Genomic DNA, 27,066 nt, shown 5'->3' with positions numbered 1-27,066 from the left:
TTTAGAGCAGGAATGACGGCTAGGGGAAGTTGCTGAAAATTACGTTTTTTTTTTTTTTTTGGCCTGACTTAGTGCGGTCATTACTTCAAACATCTTAGTTTAAATCAATATCAGTAATGATTCATTCTTTTGATTAAGAGGCAACTCCATCTGTAGGTGTCAGGTAATTACCGCGATGACCTGTAATGAGAATATTTCACAAGACTCCCACTTCCACTTTTCCTTTCTATCTACTCTCTCTCTCTTTTGCCGCTGTAATTACCTCCTGTTCTGTTGAGAGCTGTCCACAGTTATCAGTCACTGACACTGGACTCGGGGCAGGACTGCAGTGGTGAGAGATGCGGGGTCCTACTGTACCTGATCTACTCGAGTGCCTCACAAACCTCATTAGACACATCAACTGATGATGAGACAGTCGGACCCCCAACAGATGAATCCAGTTGTCTTTGCATCATTGCATACCTGTGCCATGATGGTAGTTTTAAAAACTCAAACCAATCTATTCAGGCTTTGTTGGTTCCATGATGCTGATCATCAGCTCTCTCTGTCAACTCAGGCTTTGATCAGTAGTGAGCAGCCAATCACATGCTCCGGATCAGTGGAACTAAGATTCAATTCTCACGAGAGAAGCAGTGAGATTCTTTTCTCTCTTCCGCAGATTGAAAATTATGAATAATTGAAATAGTGAATATTTACTATTTCTTTATTGCATCAGAGGTGTGTCACTTTGCTAACAGCTGATTGGTCCAGTTTCAGTTTGAGATCTCTTATCCAGAACATAACCTGGAGCCTGGTCAGCCTGGTTAGCCTGGTTAGCCATAACCTGGAGCCTGGTGGAACATAACACTGGAGCAGGTTAGCCATGGAGTGTAAGTTACTATGGAGATGAACACTGCTATTTTTATTAATGATAAATAAATAAATCTTGATTATTAAAAATAACACTATTATAAATAGATTATTATAAAAAAATAATGAACCCAGTTGGTTTAGCATTCACACTATTCCTGGACTTAAAAGTGGTCTCAGATCGTTTTGCTTAGTTCTTCATTCATTGTATTGGATTTTGAAACCCAGATTTGTAATAAAAAATAAAAAATAAAAGTTTTAAAGTATATATTTTTTATTTATTAATTTAAAACAACAAGAAGAAGAATTATGATATAAATAATAATACATATTTTCATAAATAAATTATTAAAAATATTTTATTAGCCTATATAAATTATTATTTAAAACAAAATGAGATCTGACATGTTTAGATTTTAATAAATTATAAACAAATCAAATACATAATATAATAATAGCAACTTAATATTTAACTTATAAACAATTTATTATTTATTATTCATTTTTAAAAACATCAGTTTTTGCACGTCCACTGGACTTAAGCATGGGCTAAGATCTAATTCTGCTCCATAGTTCATTTACTGTAATGGATTTTGTTTTGTGTGTTTTTATTAATTTATTCATAAACAACAACAACAATTATTATAATATAAATAATACATATTATAAATAAATGATTATAAATAAATAAATAATAAATAATAATAATAATAATACCTTAATATCAAACTTATACATTATTATTATTATTATTATTATTATTATTATTATTATTATTATTATTAAAAACATAATGCACCCAGATCAGTTCACATTAAAACAGTCAGTTTATTCATGCTCTGAAAAAAGTGTACAAAAGCTGTCAATGGGACAGTACCCGTTAAAAAGGTTCTAATATGTACCTTTGAGGTACTAATATGCACTCTTTAGATGTATCTTTTGAAAGGGTACATCCCCAGTGACCGCTTTTGTACCTTGTTTTCTGAGAGTGTAATTTGGAACATTTAAATAAAAGCCAGATTTCTTACTTTCAGACCTCTTAAATGAACCATTTGTAAAACATATTATAATATTATGAGAAAAAAAGTATTTAATCTACTTCAACAGCAATCTATAAGCATATATGACTAATCTATATGGTCTGTTAAGATAAGAAGGCATAGTATAATTTAATGTTTTTAGTGCAGCATTGTAAAGTATTTTCCCCCTTCTTTTTCAAAGTCTCAGCATGGCATGGTGAACATAAACATTTTATCTCTATCAAAAGGGAAACCTAAATGGGAAATGTCACACTTTTACTTACTCCTGATAAGATTCCTTCTCTTTTTCTTTTTGGGCCTTTGCCATTTATCTGAGGAAATGAAACAGCTTTTAACAGTTCTTTTTTTCTCAAGTGGATGTCTTTCATGGATTTGAAATCAGACAGCAGGGTGGACTCACGGCGGGCCGAGTGACTTCACCTGCTAGTTAAGACAGGAACAGCTCTCACGCTGGGTCGTATGGGCTTTGTCAGGAAGACCGAGAGAGTTTCTTTGTGAAAAAGGAGTTTCATCTACTGCCTTTAAAGGTTTTTGAACTGCAGTTTGGCATTAGGGGCGAAATGGCATTGCTAAAGTGCTCAGCTGTGCTATCAACTGTTCACGATGAGAATGGATTTAGTTACATGTGCGCCAGAGCAACCTACACATCAGCGTTACCATCATCATCATAAAGAGCTCCGAGGTCTTTGCAACATACCTGTCTGTGAATTTTAACGGCTTCCATATTGGATTTCAGCTTTGATGGAACCTCTTCAACTTGACTGAAGTTAAAGGCAACCAGATTATCATCCTGAATCCTGTACATGAGAGAGAAATGAAATCATCAAGTCCATCAAATGCATTGCTGAGGAGGAAAACACAGCTTTATTAAGGCTTTCAGACAAAAAGCATAAGACCAAGGATTTAGGACAAGTAGACATGATAGGAGGAAAATAGCTTCTTTTAATCAAAATGACATTTAAATGTTGTGCGAAAATAATTTCTTCATGCCTTAAAATAGCTTGACCCTACACCCTTGCTTCATTTAGTATAGGCTGACCCATGAATATGTAAATTAGCCCCGCCTCCACTCACTCACTCACTCAAGCTCAGAGATCCACTCTCTCAACTGTAGGAAACGCTACACAATGGCAAGTGGAAATAATGGTTTAATTTGAACCAGAAACGAACTGAGAAAAAGCAGCGGAAGAGTGAATTCTGGGTTGTCTACAAATCATTGTATCAGAATGTTAATGCGTTTAGCCTACATATCACGCTCTAAAACATCGGACACACATTAACGTTTGTGTTACGATCCTCCCTTCTAGTCTAGGGGCAGGAAAGGAGGGTAACAAAAAGTTGCGGGGAGAGGATGAGAGAACTGCCATCTCCAGGTCCCAGGGCAGACACACATGGCTCAATGACACCAGTTTCAAAATAACAAGATTTATTAAATTAACAATGAACATTAACAGACAAGACTTCAGGAGGGGAGATGCCAAAACAACAAACAAAACAGTCTTCCTCAAGATTAAGGATAACTTGCCTACCAAAAAGGAATAAAAGAAAATACAGAAACAATTACCTAACTCCCTTACTACACCAAAAACAGGAGAAAAGGTGGGTCTTAAAGCAAAAGGCTTCCACCTCCCTACAGTGAGAAAATTAAGGAAATAAAAGTAGAATGCGGATGTTCACAGACAGCTCACATTGATTTACACTGCTCAGATTGAGTTAAGGTTAAGGAGTGCAAATATTAGCTGTAACACGTAACAGCTCACTTTGCTATACTGGTTATACACAACTTAGCTGAGACACTTCACAGCTCTTTACCTGCCACTACAGGCAAAACACTATACACCATATAAGCACACAACAGCACTGGGATCAGAAGATGGCAGTCCCTCCCGCAGAGGAAAAACCTCAGTCTCTCTCGCTGACTGGAAATCTCTGGGTTCCTTTGTTCTCCACTTAACGATCTGGAACAGGATTCAGGTGACACTCATGAGCCTGTCAAGCAGACAGTGGGAGGAGCAAGAACAACAGAACAAGCACAGAAAAAAGAATCCACACAAATGAATAAAATAAAATATATCCCTACGTCCCTGTGGACGTAACAGTTTGTCATCTCAATCTTACTTCTAAAAATCAGAACCTTTAGAAATGCAGGTACACTTAAAAATAAAGGTGCCAGGAAGAACCAAAAATTGGGTTTTACAGTTATGCCATAGAAGAACCATTTTTGGCTCCCCAAAGAACCGTTTTGAGAAAGGTTCTTTAAAGAACCATTTTTTCCCAACTATTTTATAGTCTAAAGAAACTTTTTGCACTACAAAGAACCTTTTATGCAATGGAAAGGTTCTTTGGATATTAAAGGTTCTTCATGGAACCACACACCCTGCCAATTTTTTGTGTATAGACTCCCGTTTCAGAGAATAGTTAAAGGTGCACTATGCAACTTTCCATCCACTGGAGGGCGCCTATTCTAAACAAAGGTGTAGTTTGATGACGCCAAGTGTAAGCGCAGTATCTTGGGACATGTGGTCTTCACCTCACAGCCGGTGGGAAATAGGACTCGGGCAGAAATCATGTTCATGGATGCGGTTATTAACGTTACTGTAGTGTAAAGCAGAGCGAGGGTGGTGGAGCTGAGCACGGCCGCTGGAGGGATTGTTATACAAACACCACGCCTCGCGAGTACCGGGACTTTTATTATGACGGGACGGGACACAGTCGCCGGGCGCTCGCACTTCTGCTTTTTCCAGTCATGATTAGTGTGTTTAAAATGATGTTATGACGTTACTCTGTGTGTTCGCTCGATGCTGCTGTGACATGTTCACACTGCTAAGAGTAAAGCACTTCTGCAGAATAAAACCGAGGGTAACGCAGATATGACGCGATTGACAGGCGACTCGCTCAAACGCTATGCTGAAATGTCTCGGTCTTTAGTTAAAATAGCAATTTTCTCACAATTTACAAATAGTTGGAAACATTTGGGATATTGTAAGTACTCAACTGAACAAAATATATAACACTGGCCTAGTGTTTTTTGGATATTTTACTGCAAAAATATTACATAGTGCACCTTTAATGATATGCTAAAGTCTGCTGGCACATTGATGTGATTCTTTACGACAGCATGTGACATAGAGAAAAAACTCTGATTTCAAATGTACCCATGAATTTGCACATGGTTTGCCTTTAGGCATATTAAAAACACCATATAAACAACATTAACTAGATTTTCACCACAGGGGGTCTTTAAAGGTGTCATGAACTGGCTTTTTTTCTTTTTTATACTGTTGTCTGAGGTCAATTAATGACGTTTGTGTGGTTTTTACATTCAAAAACATCATAACTAAAAAGTAATAGGCTATTTTCTACACTGGTCTTCTGAACGCTGGGTTTTGATGGGCGTGACGCACTGGAGACTTGGAAGTAAACGCCCGCGTCTAGGATTGGAGAAGATGAATGAATTACATGTTCTGTAGAGGTGTGTTTCATAGCGCTATGACGTAAGAATGAAGCTCACGATTGTTTTCTGGGCCTGGTGTCTATAAAAGCTTTTCTTTGACTAAAAAGGAAGTTTTCAGCTCTGAAACTTACAAGATAATCTTATATGATCATGACCTTTTATATATCAAAAGCTCAAGGGAAAGATGATTTCTCAATTCATCACCCCTTTCGTGAAAATGTAAGGGGTGTTCGCTTGTGTAAAATCTGTTGCCGCAATGTTAAGGAAATTTCAAACATACCAATATAGGAATCCATGCAAAAATTACTATTACTAGTAAATCCACTAAGATTTCGTGATTTTGTGAACGCAGATTTTGCAGCAAAACAACAACAAACCATGTTATTTGAGCCAGCATTCCACATTAGCATTTCTAGCAAGTCCGCACGTTCCTAGCAACCCCTAGCATTCCTACAGTATATTATGCCCAAAGTGTAATACGGGGTTTGTTTAAATCTCTAACCTTTAGTATGAGGAATAATAATAATGATGCTTGCCTAAGAAAGCACCGCTAATAAACACGGACATGGAGCTTCTATAAGAGGCCTAATAACGCTGGAACATGTTGAGGCTTGAGAGTCTCAAAAAATGTACTATCCATTAAAATGTTTTAAACATGACATCTCTTCTGTTGTCTCTAAATCTTTTAAAGGAGTTGGCCGTCTAATTAATCGTCTACAGCACACTGAGCATAACATAACCTTCTCTTCCAGACTTCCAAACAGACCCTTTTATGCTCAAATGATCTTGTACAGAGGAGGGCCGCATTAGCATGCAACTTTTTAAATACTTTTGTGTTTTATGAACGCCATCGTAAAGCTTTGCCTACTCTGCCTATTAAAGTACTTCTAATCTTAATTTCCTTGTACTGAGTAACCCAAGTCTTTCATCTTATCTTAGTAAAGAGCAATGAACAGGAAGAGGACCATCATGCTTGAGCTGCATATTCATCTCTAATGAATTCCATATCCCCCACACAAACTTTATATCCTATTAGTGATAAAGAACGCGAAGGAGGAAAAGGAGAAAGCCAAGATGCAACATGCCAATTATGAAGATTTCGTTTTTTTTAAAGAACAAGATTCTGTTTGACAAGTCATAATAGTCCTCTTTAATAAATGCTATCTGGTCATTTTCAACAGACTGCATCTAATCAATTGATCTCTAAGACCATGATTTGCATGGCCATGGAACAAAAAAACAAGATCAACTAGAGCTTTTCTGAATAAAGACTGTAATAACATGGGCCTCGCCATGTCCCACAGTAATGAGAACCCATTTCCTTGCACACCAATTGCATGTCTAGAGAAAGAAAAAAAAGAAACGAAAAGAAATTAAAAGAAAAGATGGCAAAAAGATGAAACCTTGCTTGATTTTCAGACAAAATTAAAAGACCAGAACTATATGCTACTCCAAGCTTTCACCAGCCAAATGTTTAATATCTGCAACATTTCTGCCAGACATATTTTTTTTTTTAACCCATGTGAAATTTCAGCTAATAAAGTACTAATTGCACCTCCTCTGCTTTCTGTCTTTGGCATTCTGGAATGGGAAAGAGTTTACATTAATTCTGATGTTTTACAGCTGTACGTCTGAGCTGTTTTTTAGGACAGCGAAGCATTTTGAGAGCCAAGTTAGTCATCGTCTTCCTGGCTTTGCGTGCCAACCATTAATAAACAAAGTTGAGCCTGAAAGATCCCTCTGGTCTATCTTGTCAAATAGCTTTCTAATTGAAACCCTTTCTCCCTTTGTGCAAAACTAAAGTACAGTACTTCAAGGGGGCAAAAAATAACTACATCCAGAAAGACACATTGGGCATCTTTAGTGAGAAATCGCATACACATAAGATTTGAATACCCTTCTAAATTCATAAATGTGGTCTGCTATTGCCAACACTGAAATGTATGATGGTTGTTTGGCACTTTTTGCTCAAGTGAATATTTCTCAGGGTATTTCCTGGGAAATTTCCTTACTGCTTTGCTGCAACCAAAAAGTATTCTTTTAGTATTTATGTTAAAATCTGACATCAAGATGTTTGCAGCAGAGCCTTAAAATCCTATATGTTGTGAGGTGGGGCCTCAATGGATCTGACTTTGTCCAGCACATCACACAGATGCTCGATTGAATTGAGATCTGGGGAATTTGGAGGCCAAGTCAAAACCTCAAACTTCTTGTAGTGCTTATCAAACCTGGACCACAGCTATGAGAAAATACAATTTTCATGAAAGGTTGTACATGGTCTGCAAAAATGCTTAGGTAGGTGGTATGTGTCAAAGTAACATTCACATGGATGGCAGGACCCAAGGTTTCCCAGTAGAACATTACCGGTTTGCCTTCTTCCCATAGTGCATCCTGGTGCCATGTGTTCTCTGGGTAAGCGACGCACACATGCCTGGCCATCCACATGATGTAAAAGAAAACATGATTCATCAGACCAGGCCACTTTCTTCCATTGCTCCATGGTCCAGTTCTGATGCTCACATGCCCACCGTTGGGACTTTCTGCAGTGGACAGGAGTCAGCATGGGCACCCTGACTGGTCTGCAGCTAAGCAGCCCCATACGCAACAAACTGCAATGCGCTGTGTATTCTGACACCTTTCTATCAGAACCAGCATTAACTTCTTGAGCAGTTTGAGCTACAGCAGCTCATCTGTTTGATCGGACCACGCGGGCCAGCCTTCACTCCCCACATGCATCAATGAGCCTTGGCCACCCATGACCCTAATGCAGGTTCACCACTGTCCTGACCACTTTTGATAGATACTGACCACTGCAGACTGGAAATAACCCACAAGAGCTGCAGCTATGGAGATGCTCTGACCCTGTCGTCTAGCCATCACAATTTGGCCCTTGTCAATCTCGCTCAAATCCTTACGCTTACCCATTTTACGCTTTACCCTTCCTGCTTCACACATCAACTTTGAGGACAAAATGTTAACTTGCTGCCTAATATATCCGGTGATGTGATGAAGACATAATCAGTGTTATTCACTTCATAATGTTATGTCTAATCTATTTTCTTACTTCCATTAAACACAAAAGAAGATATTTTGAAGAATATTGCTAAAAAAAAAAACAGTTGATGGGCCCCATATAAATATATTTTTTAATATCTTCTTTTGTGTTAAGCAGAAGAGAGAAAACAATCATACAGGGAACAACTTAAAGGGTGAGTAAACAATGACAGAATTTTATTTTTGGGTGAACTATCCCTTTATGGAAAAACAACTACACTTTAAACACAAAAATCTCAGAAGGAATTTGAAGGCTAAAATTCACTAGACTTTTACGCAACCCATGTCTATTCAAAATATAAAACACTATATTTGACACTTCTCACCCGGGATGATCCCTCATCCTGACTGAAGTCCCTCACCACATGCCTCTCCATTTCCAAATCCCAATCTGGGGCCCTGTAATTTCACTAATTAGCCTGTGATCTGTTGACAACTTGACTGGATTATGGGCCGGCTGATGCTTTCTTGTGTCTGAGCGTCTGGTGTTGTGTTTGGAGTAATCCACGCTTGTAATCGTTTTCCGTTTGCTAATTAAGAGCAGATAATTGCGGCTTGATTTAACAGCGTTTTGCTGACTGTTGACAATTTGTTGCAGGCGTGTGCTGGTGGAGGCAGCTGTTAGGGGAAGGCGGGAGGCGAGATGAGCTTTCATACACAGCCGTCTTTGTCGGAACGGTTCCCTAACACATGCTGTCACTCTAATCAGCGACTATTAAACTTCAGCTAGGTTTCACGATTTGCAAATAACATTACGAGATGTAGCAATTTGTCCATTTCAACATATTTATGGGGGATATTTTTCAACAAGGCATTTGCATTACTTCTACATATGTTGAGGTGACATTATATGTCACCGTATTTGCATGATTTTGTTATTTGTGCTGTAATTGTTTTGTTTTCCAAGAATTCTTGCTAAAGAACAATACAGTGCAAAGTGTAATTTCGGAGAATGCCAGCTGCCCCAGCTTTGAACAAGCCAGCTGAGACCCCTTAGAGATGACCACAACATATACGATCAGATCTGGACGCCTCTGAGTGTCTCATCCATAATGCATCGGCTCCAATAAAGGTGCCGATTAGAGGCTAATTTTAGCAGCTAATTCACAGCGGTACTCAAATATAGGAATTTTCATTTGCATAGATATAAAAAATGAATGAACCACTGGATATATAGTCTGACAACAGGACAAGACTTAAAGACATCTAATAACAACCTCACCCTACTTCCCTTCCCAGTGCTCTTTTATGGAAGTGGCAGGATTGAGATTTTAAAATTGCATAATGATATTATTCTGATATATGAGTCCAAGACTGACACCCATGCAAATAATGTGACTTATCTCAGCTCACGTATACACATGCATACAAGCTGTATTTGAACCACAAGTAATGAAAAAGAAAATGTGGAAAGAAAGGCAGGCGTTTCCTTCAACTGCCCTTATCGGCTCAATTTAGATTATTATATTCGCCTTTATCCACATTGGATCGACAGATTCATATGAATACCGTATTGGCAATTATTAAAATAGACAAGGGAACTATTCATCTTGCCGTCAAACTCTATCATTACACTGACTGACAGACTGCATCTGAAGCCAATCAGAGGCAATGCAAACGAGTGAGGTATGAACACAAACCCAGGTGGGTCATTAAGCATGCACAGAGGGCAGTTCATGAGTCCTAATGAGGGGTCAGGCTTCAGGTGGGTCACGGCTGGAGGCAGGTTTTCTATCTCATCACATCACTCCTTTTAATCTTCTATTCTCTTAATGAAACTAATAGAGGAGCTGTCGTTGATTAATGATGCTCGACAGAGGCTGGGAAGTATTAGTTTGGAATTTTATCTGTCTTTATTTCCTCCGGAGCTATGGATGTTCATTATTTATGAATGTGACTTCTTTTTTTGATGGACAGATGGGGTTGCAAAGGCTGTGATGTCATTATTGACTTAAAGGGACAGTCCATAAGAAAATGTAGTTCCAAACCTTTTTGACTTTCTTTCTTCCGTGGAACACATATTTATACTGTAAACTATATATTCTATCCACCTACATTAACTCAACCCCTAAATATTATTTTGTATGATTTATAAGGTTGTTTCCTCATGGGGACCAAAAAACTTGTCAGTTAGTCCCCATAACATAGGGAATTCCAGGAATAAGTTAACTTTTTGAAGTTTCCTTTTTTGAAGTTTCCTACTAAATATTCCACGGTCAACCGTTAGTGGTATTATAAAAAAAGTTGAAGCAATTTGGCACAACAACTACTCAGCCACGAAGTGGTAGGCCGCGTAAAATCACAGAGCGGGGTCAGCGGATGCAGAGGCCAAAGACACAGAACTTGACTGACCTGCACAGACTCCTGACCTCAACCCGATAGAACAGCTTTGGGATGAATTAGAGCGGAGAGTGTGAGCCAGGCCTTCTTTTCCAGCATCAGTACCTGACCTCACAAATGCGCTTCCAGAAGAATGGTCAAAAATCCTCATGATCGCTGATTGATCCCCAAATGCTGTTGAATTAAAGGGATAGTTCACCCAAAATGAGAATGTTATGTTTATCTGCTTACTTACTCCCAGGGCATCCAAGATGTAGGTGTGTTTGTTTCTTTAGTAGAACACAATTGAAGATTTTTTACTCCAACCATTGCTTGTATAATTCATGTCAATGGGGTCTAATTCTAAACATTTTTGGGTGAACTATCCCTTAAAGTAGTTTTTTATAACAACAAAAAATACAAATATATATACACACACAGTGGGTACGGAAAGTATTCAGACGCCCTTACATTTTTCACTTTTTGTTAAATTGCAGCCATTTGTTAAAAGCAATTGCTTAAATCATTTGCTAAAATATCATTATACACACACACACACACACACACACACACACACACACACACACACACACACACACACACACACACACACACATATATATAACAAAATAATGTACTTGTATGTACATTACAAAATAACACACATACATAACTATATCACACATCCGCCTTTGTAACTAACATTTATTTTGAATAGTTTTTCTTGATTCATGTTTATTTTATTGCAGAAGGCAATGATAACATCAGCATATAAAAAATAAACAATACAATAATAAAAGGAAGACGCAAATTAAATAAACTGCTTTGAATTTTACAGGTAAAGTATATGTATGCCTAAAAGCAGCATTCAAGTAAGAAATGGAATAATCACATGAAAAAAATAAGTAGTAATGGAGATGTTTAGATTCATATAAGACAAAATCACCTCTTTATGTGAATCTATCCATCCATCCATCCATCCATCCATCCATCCATCCATCCATCCATCCATCTATCCATCTATCTATCTATCTATCTATCTATCTATCTATCTATCTATCTATCTATCTATCTATCTATCTATCTATCTATCTATCTATCTATCTATCTATCTATCTATCTATCTATCTATCTATCTATCTATCTATCTATCTATCTAATCTGGGATGATCATTAATCTTGGCGGAAGCCTAAACCTCACCGCATCCTTAAGCTATCACTTTAAAGAAGAAGAGGGGCCAGGCTGAATAATAGCTTGTTGCCTGAAACTGAAGGAATGGGTGAAGTGTTTTACGTATGCATTGATGTAAAAGGCATACGTGACCAATGTCTATGTGTCGAATTGGGTACTCACACGTCCACCTCCAGACGACCTCATAGCTGATTAAGAAGTGGTTGCTGATTTGAAGAGTGACAGTGGATGGCCTGAGTGATAGAGCAAGCAAAGAAAGAGAAGTTCATTAACTCTTGGTGCATTAACAGTGATGAAATGCAATACAAGCCTCATGAATCCTCCCAGCCAATCAGAACAGGCGAAGAAGAGTGAAGGCGACATGAAGGATGGCCTCATAGAGGGCAGCACTGTGACCTTGCGGCTCATTAACTCTTTTGCATATGAACAGAGGAACCGGGGGTGTGCTGTAACAGGAGGTGAGATGTAACACAATCAGTTTAACCAATTATACATGAGCTACGGGGTGAAATCACTATCATAGGGACCACATCAACTTCCTGATGTGACAGCAGAAGGTGTAAGATTGTGTAAAAATGCAAAGGCAAAATTTACTGATATCACCTGGATGCGTGTGGCAATGTAAACATATTTACTGAATGTCGAGACATTTACCTGATAACAACTGTGAGAAAAAAATACAGCAGCTTTTCAAGTTTGTTGGCATATCTCAAAGCAAACATAAGCTTAGGATTTAAAAAATGAAATGAAAAAAATACATCAGCAACAGATACAGTTAAAAGATCAGACAGAGATCAGATCCCCCCCATTTAACTTTGTTATAAGTGAAGTCAGTGCTGACAGAGCTGGTGACAGATTACTTTTACCTTTAACCGTGACTGCTTGGCCTCTTTCTCATCTGCCTGAGCTCTAAGGGTCCTCAGTGCCTCCTCCAAGGCATCTCAGCTTGCCTGCAGAAGACTGTTGCAGAGAAACACACACACACACACACACACACACACACACACACACACACACACACACACACACACACACACACACACACAGCACACACACACACGCACACATTTGGTTTTTGTGAATTGCGGGCTTTTAGATAGGCGTAATGGATTTTATACTTTACAAACTGTACATTCTATCCCCTTACACTGCCCCTAAACCTACCAATCACAGGAAACATTTTGCATTTTTACATTTTCTAAAAAACATAATTTAGTATGTTTATAAATCCATTCACATTGTAGTTTACATCTAAATAACAATGTAGGTGATCTCAAGTTTATATTACATTATGGGGACATTCGGTCCCCACAATGTAATATAAACAAGGGCACACACACAAGAAATACTTTCTGTAGCTTTCCGAATAAATATATACATAATATATACAAAGATAATCAAAATACTGCCAACAAAAAGATATACAAAGATATTTAAAATACTACTGAGGAACCCTTCGATTAAAAGAACGCATTTTGCATTTGAAAAAAAAAAAGACGATTTGCAATATTACTTCCTAATGATAAGGACATCACTGAATGTGCCAAAAAGAGAAGTTATGTCAGAATAAACTTACACATTTATCTCCAAACATACTGACAATATACTAATGATGTTTTAGATTCAATTTGGATTTAAAGTAATATATTTATATGCGAAAATAAACAAAAAAGCATATATATATATATATATATATATATATATATATATATATATATATATATATATATATATATATATATATATATATATATATATATATATATATATATATATATATATATATATATATATATATATATATATATATATATATATATATATATATATATATATACACACACAAACACACACACACACACACACATTTTTGAATGGTAGTGCATATATGTTTTGAAATCAAAAATACAGTGAAAACTGCTTAATATTGATTGATCAGGATTATTTGATGAATAAAAAGTTTTAAAAAAGAAAAGCATTTATTTGAAATATTAAGCTTGTTCTGTAACATTATACATGTCTATACTGTCACTTTTATGTAGTGTTTTTTTTCTGCTTTTTTATTGTATTCACTTGTGGATAAAAAAGCAGTATTAAACAAGTTTGTTCAAAGTGTTGAGATAGTGACTGTATTTTTCCAATCAACCCTCAGTCCTTTTCCAGTCTAGGCAGGAATATTTATACATCTATTCATAATGGTCATTAGTAAAGCACACAATGAAGCTCAATACATCTTACAGGTAAATTACCATAGGCATCATCAGTCTGATTCTTACAAATGACTGCCTTCCACGTCCACTCTCCAGACACCATGGCTGCTGCCTCCAGTGAGGTGGGACATCTCTCAGCTGTTTTAGCTGATGATCTGATGTGACAGTCTCATGATGGTCTCAGTCACTAATGGGAGCCAACATTCCTCAGCATCTCCACCCACACTCAAACAGGGCTTCCTGGAAACTCCCGACAAGCTTAATAAAACATCAATAGTGCCAAACCCATTGTACAGCGAATCAATCCGAAGCATCAGCCGGGCTGCAGCCTGACAGGCAGGATGTGATGGCACAAAAAACTCCCTGCGCTCCTCCAGTCTCACTGTGGGGACCACGGGACGCTGCGGCCTGACACCAGAATTCATCACGTGGCTTTGATCACACAGAGGGAAGCATGCGACGTGTCGCAGCTGCGAGACGAACTGCTGCATCTGTCAGATGTTGCTGACAGTCCCGCCCCGCACACTCAATACGGAGAGGTACTGATCTCTATAAGTGGTGACTGAGAGGTACGCTTACTGACGGATGAAGGTGACCCAGTTTGTAAGGAGAACTATTAGCATAGTTTTTTTTTTGTAGCGCTGGGAGAGAACAATGTAACTTTTGATAAACAAGTGGGGAATTGAGGACAGCATCTGAACTTTTGTGTCAGGGATTTGTTCCTCATATGTACAGTTAGAGCTTCTGGATCTTTCACACCGTCGAATTCGCTGCCCTAATAAACTGCAAGATTAGCATATCTGGAAATATGCTAGTATGCTATGGTACATGGCAATTTATATCAAAAGGAAGGTCTGTTCACTCTGCCGCCATATTTGTAAATCCTGCAGGGTCCAGGCAGCCAAGATTCACGTAGCTACTGGAATGGAGGAATCCTGAAATCTCCAAAAACTGCTTAACTAAAAAATTAATTTTCAAATGAGCAACAAACTCTTACATAAACTTTCCCATAAATGGTGTTTCTTACTGTCAAATAGCATTAAAAAAAGCTTATTTTTTTCAGACTGGACCAGCCAATGCATATGCCCATTCTTAAGCGTGTGTCTCAGAACACTGACCCCCGGTTTCACAGACAATGCTTAAGTCTAGTCCCAGACTAAAATGCATATTTGAGCTGTTTTCAAGATGTAATTCTTTTCCTAAGGCACATTTATAAAAGCTGTTTAACTATCCCAATTAAACTAAGGCATAATCCTGGTTTAATTAGAAGGGTTAGTTCACCCAAAAATGTAATTGATGTTATTAATGACTCACCCTAATGTCGTTCCACACCCGTACACAGATATTTTATATTTTAGTCCAAGAGCATATGCAGTCTATGCACACTATACTGTCCATGCCCAGAAAGGGAATAAAAACATCATCAAAGTAGTCCATATGTGGCCTCAGTTGGTTAGTTAGAATATTTTGAAGCATCGAAAATACATTTTGGTCCAAAAATAACAAAAACTACACTTTTATTCAGCATCAGTCTTCTCTTCCGTGTTTGTTTTCAAACCTCAAATAAAGATTCAAATGGCAATTAATCAGTAAATCGATCAATGATTCGGATCGCCAATGTCATGTGATTTCAGCAGTTTGGATCACGTGTCAAATTGCCAAACTGCTGAAATCACTTAAACTGTGTTCTGAAGATGAACGGAGGTCTTATGGGTGTGGAAAGACATTAGGGTGAGTCATTAATGACGTCGATTTCATTTTTGGGGGAACTAACCCTTTAAGCCCTGTCTGTGAAACCAGGCCTTAGCGTTTCTATAGCAACTGGATCTTCTAACTATTGCTGCAGTGACTAGCCCTGCGTCCCAATTCGCATACTATCCATCCTAAATAGTATTCGAAAATAGAATTAGTATGTCCCAAATCGTAGTATGTTGAAAAGAGTATTCCAAAGATTCCCGGATGGTTTACTATTTCCGGTCCGAATTCACAGTATGGATCGATGGGCACTCTAACGGCTGATATTGCCCACAACCCATTGCGAGTTGGACGAGGATTCGATTAGAACTACAAACGCGGATAAAAAGCGTTAATAAACTACAAACATGACGCATGTGCGAGTTCGACGGTTAAGTAGAGAAGTTTAGATAAAGGGGTTTGAGTGACCAACTATCAATATTTAACCTGACAAAAATATATTTATTCAGTGTTGTCACATTATATTTCACATGCAGCAGCATTGTGAACTTTTGTAATGACACGTTTGGCCATTAACTTTTAAATGCATCATTATATTTAAACTGCAAACACACGAGGAGAGTCTCTGCATTAAAGACACACATATGGCAGATCAACGAGCAGCTCCATTTCTCTCCGATACGGTAGGATATTAAACTGAATGTGGAGGATTTGAACTGTGACGAATCTGACGATGATTGACATGGCAGATAAACGGTGACGGGATGCACGTAACTAAGCGACAGAGTCCGTTAAAGATGGCGAAGTAGTATGTCCCGAAGCTTGCATACTTTTCTGCTACACACTCAAAAGTATATACTTTTTCTTCACAAAAAGAGTACATACTTTTAGGACGTAGTATAAGTAGGCGAATTGGGACGCAGCAAATGACTTTATCTATTAGCGATTGGTTCTTTTATTAGAAGGCGGGACTATTCCACCATATTGCGTGTTGCACTTTCTCCTATTCATAAGTAAGTAATATGAACACATCGCATTGTCTTTGTATATCTAAAGACTTTACCAATATGTAGCAATATCAGAATTAAAAGTGCTGTCATTTTTGGTAACAATCATTTTTTATTTATTTCTCAATAATCTCAGTTTAATATGCAGAGACAATTTAGTAAGCTGTTATTGTTAATTTAAACTAAATGAAAAATAATTGTATAATTTAACTAAAGTTTTAATTAAAATAAAATATAATATGGCCTGGTTTCACAGACAGGGCATAGATTGAGCCAGGATAAAGTTATGGTTCAATTAGGACATTTAAGAAAGACTTTATAAATGAGCCTTAGAAAAAAACAGTTTTGAAATGTTTATATCCTAATAAATAATAGTATATACATTGTAATAGAATAACACTTGTTTGCAAGAAGGGGCTGAAATGCCCACTTGTATCACATCACACATGTAGGCTATTATACATACGTACATAGCTATGCTAACTGTGTGCTTGGTATGTACATTTCTGAAATAGGCCTACATAACTTGGGCAGTCTCCTCTGATAATAAATCACTTTAAATTATAATGTAGACGCATGTGTTTTCTGTGAAGCTGCTTTGAAACGGGAAATATGTATTGTGAAAAGCACTATACAAATAAATGTGAAATGATATCATTGTTTTATATATTACCATGAACAGTTCAATAGCACAATAAAAGTTTCATTCAAGTGGTCCATAAAACTTGTCTGCTATAGGCCCAGAAAAACAAGCGAATGTGTGTCCGCTATTGCTTAGTATATTTCTATGGCATCGCTGTCAAAGAGAAATTAGCTGGTGAAGTGGATTTATACGGTATATACAAGAGAGTTGACGAAAATGATCATGAACATTGTAATGTTTGAAGCGGATGTCATAACTAATCAGCAGACAGGGAAGGTTTTAAAATGAGAGGTTAATTCATAAATCCCTAAAATCATATACATTCATGATGTGGCAATACAAACCGGAAGACAGAACACAACGAGCGTGCTGAAAAGGGGCGGGGCTACATAAGGTCTATATTCCAAGCTTTCTGAAAGAACAGACCAACATTTAAAAACAATAAAATAAAGTTTTTTATTATCATTATTTGTTCAATATCGTATTAATTAAATGCCTTTCCATTAGCTGCAACCATTTAAATACAATGCCTTTAAAATGTTATAATAAGCTCCGAAGTCAGAACAAGTATGGAACATTTTTAAGAATCTTATGGTGCTTTTTCACTTATTTTGGAGCATTTGTTACATGGAAAAGAGGCCAGTCCCTTCTTCAGAATTTCTCCTTTTGTGCTTCAAAGAAGCTAATACAGGTAATGCCATTATGAGTAAATGATGGCAGAATTTGCTCTTTAAATTGAGGCAGAGAACACAGATTAACTACAGAGATGACTATTATGTTTTTCGCATATAAGGATGACATCACTAAAATGAAGAAACCAAGACATAGAGGTGAGTTACAGAGTGGAGCAATAATATCTGTGCTATCATTAAACAAAGCTGCCAGAGTTCAGGGGCAAATGAAAAACCCATCAACCATCTGGAGAACAAAGAAAAATCATATAATTGTTCAGACTTACGAAAAACTATAAGCCAGAGTGCTTCAGTTGGCCGTTGACTCCAGTTTCAGACGGCAGAACTAGATCCAGAAAATGCAAATTCCAGGAAGCATGACATCTGCCTCTCTCCAAAGTTTAGACCTCATCTGTTCCAAATTATTCCCATCTATGGTGAGGAAAGAGGGGAAAAAAGTTAAATGCATTAGAGATGGAACTTTTATATAACATGGTTTGCAGTGGCTACGCTCAAACTACTAATTCCTCCAATACACTTAATGGAAAAGAAGAGCTATTCATTTCCTCACAAACACGTCCATTAGGAGCAGAGATGGCTGGCTTCGGAATCTGTGTTGATGTGCTGCTCTTTACGGCATGTAAAAGAGAAGCTGAACTGATTGGCAGGGCATGCATACATGCATTCTCTCTCTCGCTCGCTCCATGCTCTATTCTCTGGGGTAAAATTATCTTTTGGAGCTGTGCCAGCTGTCCTTGTTGAAATGGCAAAGGAAAGTGGACATGTTCTTGTCTGAAACCAGCTCCAGATAAAGTGATTATGTCTTACATTATGCCACACTGGGATTTCTTCATCATGCAAAGTAGCGGGGAAAAGAAAAACGGAGGAATGAAACATAAGCAGGAATTAAAATGAGAGTGAGATAAATGGCTACAGTGCTATCAGCCATCTTGTAGCGGTTCATATCATCCATCTGGACTCAGTCACAAGTCACCAGCCATTTCGGCAGATGGGTTATTAAAATCATCCGAAAAGATGCGCACAGAAGCATAATGCCATTTCAAATTGAGAGGGAACATACCACCTCACATTTATAAGTTGAATGCAAAATCAAATAAAGAAAAACGGTTAATATACATTTTATTTATTTAGTTCATGTTTATTTCGAGTATGTTTTTAATGGGTTTTCATATAATAAAGTATGATAACCCTGCACACGGCTTTTAAAAAAGTAAATTAATTCAGATACTGACAAGACATCCTCTTCACACTCAAAAAAATGACTTGTTGAATTTACTTTAAAAAGATGCGTCAAGTAGTTGCACACTATTGAGTTATATAATTTAGTCATATGAACAGAAGAAAGTCAAGAAAGTCAGGTAAAGCTAACAACATTTCTTTGAGTAAATATAAACCATTTGAATTTGTCACTGTTACATAATATGTATATGAGCAGTTTACCTAATCATATTATGTTCAATTTATAAAAGTTTATTATGTAAGGTGAACACTTTTATCAATTTAATTTACCTTTAAAACTTTTAAATAACAAAAAGCATATTTTTAGAAATAAAATGCAAAAATAAATAATTGGACAAACTCAAATTTAATTGAGAGCAGAAATTCAATCCATTGAATTTGTGTATAAGTGCCCAGAGCCTAAACACAGGCCTCTCTTCTGCATAATGCTAACCACAAAACTACAGAAACTCCTCAAAGTCCAACATAACTCAACATTAAACACTAACATAAACTAACAACATCTTTCCCTTTACTGCAAAAACCCATAAAATAACACTTTAATCCCTAAATTTATTCTCCTAACGCAGTCCCGTGTAAAGCATGCTGGGAACGACAGACCCACTGTCCACTTAGTCATGTCAGTTTATTAATATTTAATATTTCATGTAGTTTTAACACAAATGAATTAAGTAAACTTCGTTTTAAACCTATTAGGTTGATTGAACACAATTAAAATAAGTTGAGACAAAATTAGATATGTTTAAGTAAAGTGGACAGAAATGAATTGTCATATCTATGAAGGGCCTGAATATTTTTCTTTTTTTGAGTGCACGAATAAGTAAAGAAAATGCCCTAACTAATGCTTTATGGGTTACAAGTGTTAATCTATATCTCAAATGAAGTTGTAAATGAATACATCGGATTTGGGATGACATGATAGATGGGCGTGTTCTCAGTAATTCCCTTTCATCTCATTGGATCAGACTGGAGAGAAAAGAAATCTGTTTTAATAAAGACATAATCTTATTTAAAATAAATATGAGATCAATTCCCCAATATCAAATTTGGGGATGAAAACTGAAGCAGTAATGGGGAGACCGCGACAATGGGCTGAGAGATGGAATTGGGAATTGGATGGAAAAATGGAGGCATTATTCATAATACGTTCATCTTCCAGTGCAAGCAGACTAGCTTCATCTCTCTCTTCTCTCTTTCTTTCTTCTTTCTACAGTTCTTCACTCTTATAATGGCCATTCTGCATCCTCATTTCCCAGCTAACAGCACAGATCACATCAGAGCCGTCCATTCATTTGGTGCAGTCTGAGGAGAGCTAAGGGTGCGGAGAGCGAGAACGGGAAGCTCTAACGCTTACACGGGCTCAATGCATGCTCTGTGTCAGATTCCTTGACCATCTAAATGAGCGGTGCAGAATAGTATCGCTTCGACATACGGCTAACAAACCACTTGGCTTTCAGGCCTTTTGATTTTGTTTGAAAGCGGGAGACAATCCTCAGCCAAATTGACAAGATGGTGCGAAGCCAAGAAAGCAGTGAATGAACAGCCCTCGACGAACACCATTAGCCATCCAGAGAGCACCTCAAACTTCTATAGAGTCTTCAGCTTGTCCAGCGAGTGACTGCTTGGATTCATTAACAGGAAGCTGTAAATTGAACGGAGCGATGTTATGTCTCCTGCTCAAGTGCATCATATGTGAGAAGGTGAAGGCGACTTAAAAGAACCTCAGACAATGAATGACGCCGAGAGCTGTTTAGGATAAACGAAGCAGAAACCGATAAAAATCTTCTGCTCTGTGTTGATCCGTCCTTACCAGCAGATCTGATGAACAGCACGAAATAGCAAAGACTAATGCTGAAAATTGAAAATGTAAAATATCCAGTTATAATGTTTTCTATAGAATATTGCAAGTGCTGTGCTAATACTCATAACATGTCCTGTAGTTATGGAAGCTTGTTTCCACCACTGAATCAAATATAAAAAAGGTAATTGCAGCTTTTTATATCACAATTCTGACTTTTTTTTCTTTTTTCTCTGAATTTTAAGATATAAACTCGCTATTCTGAGAAAAGTCTGTCTCTCGCTATTCTGACTTTATAACTCACAATTGTGCATTTATATAACATAATTGTGAGTTTATACCACGCAATTTTGAGTTTATATCATGTTATTGTGAGTTTATATCACGCAATTGTGAGTTTATATAATGATATTGTGAGAGCAAAAAAGTCAAAATTGTGAGATGCAATTACTTTTTTATTTATTCTGTGGTAGACAAAGGCCATATGTAGTAAACCAAAGTGGTCTGAAGAAAATTATTTTGATGAGTTTTTAATTAATTATTGACTTTACAATATAATGATCTAAAAATGCTTAAATTCAGAAAAGAAATTGAGAAATTAAGATCTATTCTATTCAAGGTACATATCAGTACTTTAAGAGTGCGTATTAGTACCTTAAAGGTACATAGTAGTACCTTTAAGGTACATATTAGTACCTTTTCAGTTTTGTACCTTAGGGTACCGCCCCAGTGACAGCACTGTACCTTTTTTTCTGACAGTGTAGAATCTATGTTGAATATAAATGTACTGCACTGGTAGATTTAGTTTTTTAACTCATTACTCAAAAAAGTAGAAAATGCACTCATATTAAAGCCACATTATTTGAAATCCTACTTAAAGAGATGTTTATCATTATTCTATCATTAATTTCTCACCTTCATGTCGTTCCAAACCGGTAAGACCTTCGTTCATCTTCAGAACACAAATGAAGATATTTGAATGAAATCTGAGAGCTCTCTGACCCTACATAGAAAGCAACACAAAAACCATTCAAGGCCCAGAAAGGTAGGGAAGAGCGTTAAATAGTCCATGTAACTCCAGTAGTTCAACCTTAATGTTAGGAAGCGACGAGAATACTTTTTGTGACACACGATTTGCGCTCAGCAAATCGTGAGCGGTCGTTCTGCTGTACAACTCGGAAGAGCTGCACTGAGTGGTTAGCCCAACAATGTGAATAGCGTAAGAGTGATAGAGAAGAGAAGAAATTGTTGAATAAAGTTATTTGTTTCGTTTTTTTGCTCACAAAAAGTATTCTTGTCGCTTCATAAACATTAAGGTTAAACCACTGTAGTCTCATGAAATATTTTAACAATCTTTTTATTACCTTTTTGGCCTTGAAAGCGGTCGTTGTTTTGCTGTCTATGTGGAGTCAGAAAGCACTCGGATTTCATCAAAAATAACTTAATTTGTGTCCTGAAGATGAAAGAAGGTCTTACAGGTATGGAATGATATGAGGTTGAGAATTAATTTTTGGGTGAACTAACCCTTTAAAGCTAGGACTATTTAGCTAAGCTTCTGAAGAAAAAAAAAAGGGAAAAAAAGAGTGTTGTGATGGATGAAGCGCCACTTACTCAAGTCACTTATAAACCAAACAGCCTCATAATGGTCAACACAGCAAATTCATGTGTTCATTGATCAAAACCAACTTGAATCCGCAGCAAAATCTGCTTGATATTTTAAATGGAAAATTAGACAATAATACTTGTAAAAATCTGTGGCAGGTAGCTTACGGACACATCAAGTTTAGCTTGCTCAGGAAGATTCTCTTTAAAATGTTGCTCTGTCATTACAACAGTTGACCTGAATACTTTTTTTTAATTAATTACAGAAATAGTTCGGTATAGTCCTCCAGGTGGCCACGCTGAGAGCATAATTTGTATTTGCGTAGCATTATGAATTGTGGTCTGACACATTTTGGAACGCAATGGCACAGAATTGCGCTTGCATAGCTAAACATGAACTGACTAAATGCTTCTATTTCGGGTTTCGCTCCAGACTCAGCAAAACGAGCTGTGAGAGTGTCGAGAGACTCGAAACTTCACAATCTCCGGAATAAACTCTGACAAGTCTCAAACATAAGAGTTCCATGTGTTAAACGATGAGGTTCTACTTGCTGGGTGTCGCAGTTCAGCTTAAGGTGTCAACAAGGGCCTTTCAATGCATTCATATTCCTTTGCTCCAAATCATATTACTGCAAAGACAAACATGGAAGACAAGGTCATCATGGAGTATGTTGGGTTTGAAAGGCAGTACTACGATATGATGCAGTTTTTTTCAAGATCGGCGACGTCATTCGATTTTGAACAACATGGCGCAAATGAAACTCAATAAGCGTGCGTGAATGTTGTGGAGTTTAAACCCCAGGAAGGTAATCGTGGGCGATAAAGCATTACTAAACAGCATGTAACAACAATGATCCGAGACTCAATGGCTTTCATCAGAGCTGATTGTATCATGATTGGCCTTAAATTGCAAATCAAACACTGTAGTTGTAATCAGAGCAAGAGAGAGATACAAAGGGAAACAAAGCATAGCAAATGTGTGCCTTCTCCGAGTACAGACTTAGAAAATGAGGACGGAAAGTATGGTTGACCTCTAAAGATAGCCTTCCCTGCTATTTAAAAAGGCCGCATGGGGATTCACAGGGGTTTTGATATTTTTCTTTTGACATTTCTTAATTGACTAGCCAAATTAATATAATTCTTTATTATTCAAACAAACCACAAAATGTGGGTGGTCTGGGAAGGTTGTCGTGCCACCGGGCCGCACATCATTAGGCAATAACCCTTCAATGAGCATTACCTCAGACATCACCATAAAAAGCCATTGTTCGCCATTCAAAAGTGATATGAATTATGCGCTGAGTTTTATGAAGCTCATTTGCAATGAGGTCTTGTCGATGTGCTTGGAGGGCAAACGTGTTTAATATGAACGGTAATAGCAAACGGGGAGGGCTGAGAGAAATGGGGAAAAGGAAAGAAAATGGGGAGAAGAAAATAAAAAGAAATGAGCAAGTTAACTACAGTATACCGCATTAGACAAAGAGGGCAAGGCTTTATGTTTGGACAGCTGCTATTTACACGGTGCAAATAGCATATTTTCTTAGCGATAGATGCTATTTACACTAAGATTAAATAGCAATAGGTTCTATTTACACTAAAGTAACGATAGATTCTATTTACATCATGTAAAAATAGTAATATTTTCTTTGGAATAATTGTTAATAGTAGATGCTATGAATATAGTGGCAGATACTATTTGCACCTCATTGCTGTTGTACATTAAACTGTATGCAATAATAACAGAGTGTAAATTATTAATAAAAAATATTAAAGGGGTGGCTGATTATGATTTCACTTTTTTTACTTTAATTATTGTGAAATGTTTTTGTTTGAAAAATCGGCAGTTACGATGCTCAAAGTTTGTGGCAAAGGGAGATATTTTCTTTTAAGGGGGGGTGAAACACTCAGTTTCAGTCAATCTCATGTCAATCTTGAGTACCTATAGAGGAGTATTGCATCCTTCATATCTCCGAAAAGTCTTTAGTTTTATTATATTTATAAAAGAAAATATAGGCTGTACCGAGTCTTTCCGGAAAAAAACGAGCACCTGGAGGCGTATCGTGTGGCAAGGCTAAAGAATGACGAATGCACACAAAGCGGTGACGTCCTCAAGCGTGGAGAAACTCATGACTATCGATCTCAGCTAATAGATATATGATCCAAAATCAAATCTGAGGCTGAAATAAATTGAACAGGAGAAACAATAACAGCAGAACGTCCGTCTCTGTGGTATGTACTGTATTTAGTGGCCTGTCTGTTTATGGAATATTGAATGCGTCTAAACCTTAGCAGTAGCAAGCAAAACGGTTTTGCACGTCAGACTAGTGTAACGTCATACATAGAATAACAATGGAGTAACCGTTAGCGCATTTGAATGACGAAGTACGCGATCGTGTCGTTTACTGATGTTTACTCACGTGACGATAGCCAACAGCAGAGACATTTGAAGCAGTTTTACTCACCGACTGCTTCCAAAGCAGGACCGAACCTTTATCGCTGGGACCGCTCCGTCAAAAACACACTTCTTTAGTATGATTTGGTGAAGTCCTGTGACAGCAGTGACCGTGGAAATCCACTTTGCGACGCGACTGAAGCGATGTTGTGAAGCTTCCCGTCATTTCTGCGTTCAAATCGGTTCAAATGCAGCGCTGCCTCCCCGGAATGCTGTGCTGAAGCGTTGAAGTCGCTTGATTTCACCCATAGGAATAAAGTGGAGCGCGGTGCGTGACATAAGTGTTCACAGACGAGTGGATCTGCAGCTGAGCGAGTGTTTATGGCCGTGCATTTCCTCTCTCTTGCTCTAGTCACGCGCACGCACCCTACCGGGAGAAGAGCCCGTACGGCCCATACAAGGACCTTCCGCTCTATTAACATCAAGCCGACCCATACTTGAAAAGAAAAGGTTCATAAGCATAATTAAACAAAACTATACCTGTTCTATCGTCATGCAGCATATATTCTCTGGCTCTGAAGGCATCTTCAGTTCCCACACGAGCGATTTATAGATTATCATGACAGAACATGCTAATCGATGGCTTGAAGATAGCTAACTCGACATCAGCTATATGAATTCATCAACTAACCATTTAGAAACATCCTGTTGCATTCTGCATTTTGTCACTTCTTCTTGAGTCTCTCCATCATTGTCTGACTCTGGTTTAAACATAAAAGGCTGAACATTTTCTGACCTTTTCATTGAGTGTCTGCATGATGTAATTAAAGCTGATAACACAAGCTCTTGAAGCTCCGCCCTTTTCTTGAAAAGAGGCTGGGAGCAGCAGCTCATTCGCATTTATTGGGACACACAAAAATGGCAGGTTTTTGCTCACCCTTAAAAAGTGACAATTATAACATGCTTTAAGAAATTACCTGTGGGGTATTTTAAGCTAAAACTTCACATACACAACCTGAGGACATCAGAGACTTCTTTTACATCTTGTAAAAAGGGTCATTATTGCCTTTTTGAGAAAGCCCTCCCTACACCTAACCCTTAACTGTAACTGATAAACACACATTAGACACTTAATTCCCACTTTTTAAATATTTTCCTCATTTTTATCGAAAATAAATGCCTTTCCGATCTGATATGTGATGGGAAAAGGGAGTAGAAGGGGTTCGAACTCGGGTAGGTTTGCGTCGACATTTTCAGTTAGCCCTACACTATTGCTGATTAAATGATTAAATCCAGTATCTTTCATAATTTTATCTGGCCCAACCAAATGTCAGTGGGTGGAGTTAGTGTGAATATCCTCTGCCAACAAGACGGGCTATTTGTACAATGTAAATAGACAAATTATGTTGTATTGTGGCGATATTTTGAAAATTCAATGATATTTACAAAGGTTTCCGTGACAGCACTCAATCACCAAAGCCTTTGTTGAACAATAAACAAGCAGTGTACATTTACTTATATTTTACACAATATTGCCAGTTACTTAGCTTTGCTCCACCCATTGAAAGTAGTTCCAAAAAGCCAATTCATACTACCGACAAATGCTGATGGACACTTCGGACACTGTGAAGTGCTGTCATCTGGTCACTGTTGCACACACAGTGTGCAACACACTTTTTTAGGCCAGTGTGAATTGGCCTAAAAAAAATGCCAAAACAGATGAATCAGTGTGAGTGTTGAAGAAATCAGTTAATTCAATGACTCTCATAAAAATAATTTGACACCACCTGTCGGCGTAAATACGCAATTTGCAGAAAATCCACAGCAAAATCTCCACTATTATTTCACAGACTTAATAGCATAAGCAATAACAGAGAGCA

At 37.5% G+C, this 27,066-nt stretch overlaps 1 long non-coding RNA gene across 1 annotated transcript; it reads right to left on the bottom strand.

The window, feature by feature from the left end:
- On the bottom strand, positions 1-26,840 carry LOC137063679 (uncharacterized). The gene is made up of 6 exons (XR_010901416.1): positions 26,782-26,840; positions 18,422-18,566; positions 12,775-12,868; positions 12,071-12,141; positions 2,587-2,686; positions 1-830 (listed from the first exon to the last, which is right to left on the bottom strand). It is a non-coding gene; the product is annotated as an uncharacterized lncRNA (long non-coding RNA).
- Between the last annotated feature and the right edge of the window lie 226 nt (positions 26,841-27,066).

Source organism: Pseudorasbora parva, chromosome 24 (assembly GCF_024679245.1).
Source record: "Pseudorasbora parva isolate DD20220531a chromosome 24, ASM2467924v1, whole genome shotgun sequence".
NCBI classification, from domain to species: Eukaryota; Metazoa; Chordata; class Actinopteri; order Cypriniformes; family Gobionidae; genus Pseudorasbora; species Pseudorasbora parva.
This window is presented reverse-complemented; position numbering and strand designations above follow the sequence as displayed.